The 6,484-nt window shown below is 47.4% G+C and overlaps 1 non-coding gene across 1 annotated transcript; it reads left to right on the top strand.

Annotated features, from left to right (window-relative positions):
• Nucleotides 1-2,345: 2,345 nt before the first annotated feature.
• Nucleotides 2,346-2,483, top strand: LOC114817211. The gene has a single exon (XR_003765055.1). It is a non-coding gene; the product is annotated as a small nucleolar RNA SNORA7 (small nucleolar RNA).
• The last annotated feature ends 4,001 nt before the right edge of the window (nucleotides 2,484-6,484 follow it).

Raw genomic sequence — 6,484 nt, 5'->3', positions numbered from 1 at the left:
CACATTAAATTAAGAGTCAATCAATCAATCAATTTACTGAGTGCTTACTGTGTGTGAAGCAAGTACTTAAACACTTGGGAGAGTACAATATAATGGAGTTGTTTGACACATTCCCATCGCACAAGGAATTTACAGTGTAGAGGGGATACGGACATTAAAATACATTATGGATATGTACATAAGTGCTGTGGAAGTGAATAAAAGATACAAATCCAAGTGCAAAGTTGATGAAGAAGGGAGAGGGAGTAGGGGAAATGAGGGTTTAGATGGGGAAGGCCTCTTGGAGGAGACAGGATTTTAATCAGGCTTTGAAAATTCATATACTCAAAGAGACATATATTTAAACTGTTGAATCTTGAGTTTACCAAAAATTCACCCTAGTCTAACCGTGGTTTTAACCCTAGTCTTTACCTTAATCCAATCCCTAAATTTTGTCTTAATGCTGTTTTCCAGGGATTGAGGCAGTCAGTGTTTAGGTTAGTATTCTTGGCAATGCTCCTCTCCAAACTCCTTGAGTGAGTTATCTACACCAACTGTCTCCAGTTCCTCTCCTCCAATTCGCTCTTTGCCCCTCCACAATCTGGGTTCCAACCCCCTAACTCCACAGGAACCACCCTCGCCAAGGTCACGAATGATCTCCTTCTTTCCAAATCCAATGACATCTACTCCATCCTAATCCTCCTCAACCTCTCAGCTGCCCTCGAAATTGTCGGCCAACCCCTTCTCCTGGAATCATTATCTAATCTTGGCTTCACTGACACTGTCCTCTCCTGGTTCTTCTATCTCTCCGACCACTCATGCGCAGCCTCATTCATGGGTTCTTCCGCTGTCTCCCACACCCTAATTGTGGGAATCCCTCAAGGTTCAGTTCTGGGTCCCCCTTCTATTCTCATCCCTTGGAGAACTCATTTGCTCTCATGGCTTCAATTATCACCTCTCTGTTTCCCAAATCTATGTCCCCAGCCCTGATCTTTCTCCTTCCCTGTTATTTTGCATTTCCTCTTACCTTCCAGACAACTCTACTTGGATGCCTGGTTGACATCTCAAACTTAACATGTCCAAAACAGAATTCCTCATCTTCCCACTCAAACCCTATCCTTCCTGAGATTTTTCCATCACTGTGAACAGCACCACCATCCTTTCTATCTCAGTAGCCCAAAACTTTGGTGTTACCCTCAACTCATCTCTCTCATTCAAACACACGTATTTATTCCATCACTAACTTCTTTCGGTTCCACATTCATAACATCACTAAAATCCACTCTTACCTCTCATCTAAACTTCTCCCATGTTAATACAAGCATCTATCATATTTCTACTGCATCAGTTTCCTTGCTGACTTCCCTGCCCCCTGTCTCTCCCCACTCCAGTCCACACTTCGCTCTGCTGCCCAGATCACTTTTCTACAAAAATGTTTAGTTTGTTTCTCCACTCCTCAGTAACCTCCAGTGGTTGCCCATCCACCACCTAATCAAACAGCAACTCCCTATCATTGGTTTTAAAGCACTCAATCACCTTTCCCCTTCCTACTTTACCTCATTGCTCTCCTACTCCAACCCAGCCTGCACATTTAGTTCCTCTAATGCCAACCTACTCATTCTACCTTGATCTCATTGATCTCACCAACAACCCCTCACCTGCATCCTGCCTCTGGCATGGAATACCCTCTCTCTTCACATCTGCCAATTATTCTCTCCACCTTCTAAGCCTTACTGAAAGCAAATCGCCTCCAAGAGGCCTTCCCTGATTAAAGCCTCATTTCCTCTTCTCCCACTCCTTTCTACATCCCCCTTGCATGTGAATTTGCTCACTTTTTTGACTCCTCCCTCAGCCCCTCGGCACTTAAGTACATATCTGCAATTCCTTTGTTCATATTAATGTCTGTCTTCCCTTCCAGACTGTAAGCTGTCCTAGGCAGATAACAGGTCTACCAACTCTGCAATGTTGTTATATTGTCTTCTCTCAAGTGCTTAGTACAGTGCTCTGCAGACAATAAGCACTCAATAAATACAACTGAATAATTGATTGATCGACTTGTTGACAGTGAGGTCACAGCTGAGGTAGAATGCTTTAACACACGTAAATTGAACTAGCCTAATAGGATAATTTCATGTTAGGAAGTGGAAGCACAAACTGCAGAGCCCATAAGGCAAAGAGGCTGGTTTTGCCAACAGTTCCCATAAGATACTGGGATATCCTTGGAAGATTTAGGCTTCTCTGTTATCAGTGGGAGAGCTCCATCTCCCTGTGGGAGGGGACAGAGTTTTTCACAGGAAAAGCTTGGAGAAAGAGTCTTCATTTAGTTTTACTGTGAGCTTCTCATTTACTCCTAGTTAGACCCATATCCCCTCTCAGGGTCGGACCTGGAGAGTTTCCAGTACTCTACCACTGTCGACTATAGGAGGGAGAGTCAAGCAGAGGCCTGTCCATTCCATTCCTAGCTTGGGCAGTGGCTAGCCAGTGGAAGGCAATCTGCTACAAGTCAAAACTCACCTGTGGGCAGCAGTAGCATGGAAGAGAGTCGAGGCCAGAAACTCAATTACTGCGCAGAAGGAGGCAGTGGTAAACCACTTCCATATTTTTTACCAAGAAAACTCTATGGATACAATACCAGAACAATTGCAAATGGAAATGGGGCATTCTGGGAGAGATGTGTCTATGGCATCGCTTTGGGTCGGACACGACTCGACAGCCCCCTGTTCCTCCCCCTCCCCCATCTCTCACCCCTAATGATCTGGCCACCTATTTCCTCACGAAAATCAACACGATCAGGTCTGAGCTCCCCAAAGTCACCCCTCCGCCTCTCCCCTCCCCCCCCCAACAACCCCCTCCCCTACTTTCCCATCCTTCCCTGCAGTATCCTCAGAGGAGATCTCCTCCCTCCTCGCAAGTGCCACCCCCTCCACCTGTGCCTCGGACCCCATTCCCTCTCACCTTCTTAAAACCATCGCCCCTGCCCTCCTCCCTTCCTTAACTTCTATTTTTAACCACTCAATCTCCAAGGGCTCCTTCCCCTCTGCCTTCAAACATGCCCACGTCTCCCCCATCCTAAAAAAAACCCGCTCTTGACCCCACTTCCCCCTCCAGTTATCGTCCTATCTCCCTACTACCCTTCCTTTCCAAAATCTTAGAACGAGTCGTCTACAATCGATGCCTAGAATTCCTTAACTCCCATTCTCTCCTAGACCCCCTCCAATCTGGCTTCCGTCCCCTCCACTCTACCGAGACTGCTCTCTCTAAGGTCACCCATGACCTCCTTCTTGCCAAATCCAATGGCTCCTACTCCATTCTGATCCTCCTTGACCTCTCTGCTGCCTTTGACACTGTCGACCATCCCCTCCTCCTCCATACCTTATCTCACCTTGGCTTCACGGACTCTGTCCTCTCCTGGTTCTCCTCTTACCTCTCTGGCCGATCATTCTCGGTCTCCTACGCTGGAGCCTCCTCCCCCTCCCATCCTTTAACTGTTGGAGTTCCTCAAGGGTCAGTTCTTGGCCCTCTTCTGTTCTCCATTTACACTCACTCCCTCGGTGAACTCATTCGCTCTCACGGCTTTGACTACCATCTCTACGCAGATGACACGCAGATCTACATCTCCGCCCCTGTCCTCTCCCCCTCCCTTCAGGCTCGCATCTCCTCCTGCCTCCGGGACGTCTCCACCTGGATGTCGGCCCGCCACCTAAAACTCAACATGAGCAAGACTGAGCTCCTCATCTTCCCTCCCAAGCCCGGTCCGCTCCCAGACTTCTCCATCACCGTGGATGGCACGACCATCCTTCCCGTCCCGCAGGCCCGCAATCTCGGTGTCATCCTTGACTCGTCCCTCTCGTTCACCCCACACATCCTATCCGTTACCAAGACCTGCCGGTTTCACCTCTACAATATCGCCAAGATCCGCCCTTTCCTCTCCACCCAAACGGCTACCTTACTATTACGGGCTCTCGTTATATCCCGGCTAGACTACTGTGTCAGCCTTCTCTCTGACCTCCCTTCCTCCTCTCTCGCCCCGCTCCGGTCTATTCTTCACTCCGCTGCCCGGCTCATCTTCCTGCAGAAACGATCTGGGCATGTCACTCCCCTTCTTAAACAACTCCAGTGGTTGCCTATCGACCTCCGCTCCAAACAAAAACTCCTCACTCTAGGCTTCAAGGCTCTCCATCACCTTGCCCCTTCCTACCTCTCCTCCCTTCTCTCTTTCTACCGCCCACCCCGCACGCTCCGCTCCTCTGCCGCCCACCTCCTCGCCGTCCCTCGGTCTCGCCTATCCCGCCGTCGACCCCTGGGTCACGTCCTCCCGCGGTCCTGGAACGCCCTCCCTCCTCACCTCCGCCAAACTGATTCTCTTTCCCTCTTCAAAACCTTACTTAAAAATCACCTCCTCCAAGAGGCCTTCCCAGACTGAGCTCCTCTTCCCCCTCTACTCCCTCTGCCATCCCCCCTTTACCTCTCCGCAGCTAAAGCCTCATTTTCCCCTTTTCCCTCTGCTCCTCCACCTCTCCCTTCCCATCCCCACAGCACTGTACCCGTCCGCTCAACTGTATATATTTTCGTTACCCTATTTATTTTGTTAATGAATTGTACATCGCCTTGATTCTATTTAGTTGCCATTGTTTTTACGAGATGTTCTTCCCCTTGACGCTGTTTAGTGCCATTGTTCTTGTCTGTCCGTCTCCCCCGATTAGACTGTAAGCCCGTCAAACGGCAGGGACTGTCTCTATCTGTTGCCGACTTGTTCATCCCAAGCGCTTAGTACAGTGCTCTGCACATAGTAAGCGCTCAATAAATACTATTGAATGAATGAATGAATGAATGACAAAAACAACAGGACCCATATTAGAGGAAGAGTTTCCCATCTTCATCTTTCCTGTCTTACAAGCCCATAACCTTGACTCCTCTCTCTCTTTCCACCTGCATATTCAACCCATCATTATATCCTGTAGGTCCCACCTTCATGACATCACTAAAACCCACCCTATCCTCTCCTCCAAACCTCTATCACGTGAATACAATTCACCTCCTTGCTGATCTCCCAGCCTCCTGTGTCTCCCCTCTCTAGTCTATACTGCACTCTGCTGCTTGGGTCATTTTTCTAGAAAAAGGTTCAGGCCATGACATTGCGCCCCTCAAAAAACTCCAGTGGTTACTCATCCACCTCCGCATCACACAAAAACTCCTCACCATTGGCTTTAAAGCACTCCACCACCTTGCCCCCTCCTACATCACCTCGCTACTCTCCTACAACCCGGCCCACACCCTTCGCTCCTCTGGTGCCAGCCTTCTCAGTGTACCTCAATTTCACTTCTCTAATCTCTAGCCCACATCCTGCCTATGGCCTGGAATGCCCTCCCTCCTTAAATCTGACACATAATTACTCTCCCCACTTTCAAATCCTTATTGAGGGTGCATTTCTCCCAAGAGGCCTTCCCAGACTAAACCACTCCTTTCCTCTTTTCCAACTCCTGTGTTGCCCTAATTTGATTCCTTTGTTCTTCCCTCCTCCTAGCCCCACAGCACTTATGTACGTATCTGTAATTTATTCGTATTGATGTCTGTCTTCCCGCCTTTAGACTATAAGCTCACTGTGGGCAGGGAATGTGTCCATTTATGGTCGTACTGCACTCTCCCAAGTGCTTATTACAGTGCTCTGCACACAGTAGGAGCTCAATAAATTATATTGAATGAATGAATCATGAAGTATTTCTCTCTGTTTAAGATATAGTGTCTATCAGCTCAGTTGTATTATACTCTTCCAAGCGCTTAGTACAACTCATTGCACACAGTAAGAATTCATTAAATACCACTGATTGATTTTACATGAAAGGTTCATACCTTTTATGTCTAAAGAAATCCCCAAACTCCTTTCCTTAATTCCAGTTCATCAGAATCTTGCATGATGAGCTAGTTCTGTCTTTTGATGATAGTATGAGAGAACATTTTTGTAGCAAAAATTCCTCTTCTGGGGATGTAAAGAAACAGACTGATTCCTTCCTTCTTTTAATGACAGTTAGTTGGGAACACATTTGTTGAGATTTCCTTACTTGACTTCAGGGATGTGTAGATGTTGAAAAGACAATGACCAAATTGTCTATCCCAGACCGATGTGGGTAACTTGCTTAGTATGAGTAGCTTCCTGCCATGGTTCAAGGGCTTGTGAGAGGAAGATGACCTGCAGGTGTTATGATTTCAGAAGAACTTCGAAGAAACTGAAACAGAAACTCCTCAGCAAGTTACTATCTGTGGAGAACTGAACTATGCATTTGGGAGAGTACTATACTACAGAGTCAGTAGACATGTTCTCTGCCTGCTTATTAATATTATTGATTAATCGGCTGATTGGATTGACTGATCGGTTTTAAGGCACTCAATCAGCTTGCCCCATCCTACCTCACGTCACTGATATCCTACTGCACTCCACTCTTCTAGCACCAGTTTACTCACCGTGCCCCGATCTTGTCTATCTTGCTGCCAACTCCTATCCCATATC

Source organism: Ornithorhynchus anatinus, chromosome 1 (genome assembly GCF_004115215.2).
Source record: "Ornithorhynchus anatinus isolate Pmale09 chromosome 1, mOrnAna1.pri.v4, whole genome shotgun sequence".
NCBI classification, from domain to species: Eukaryota; Metazoa; Chordata; class Mammalia; order Monotremata; family Ornithorhynchidae; genus Ornithorhynchus; species Ornithorhynchus anatinus.
The sequence above is the reverse complement of the archived record's forward strand: the minus strand, read 5'-3'. Positions and strand labels throughout refer to the sequence as shown.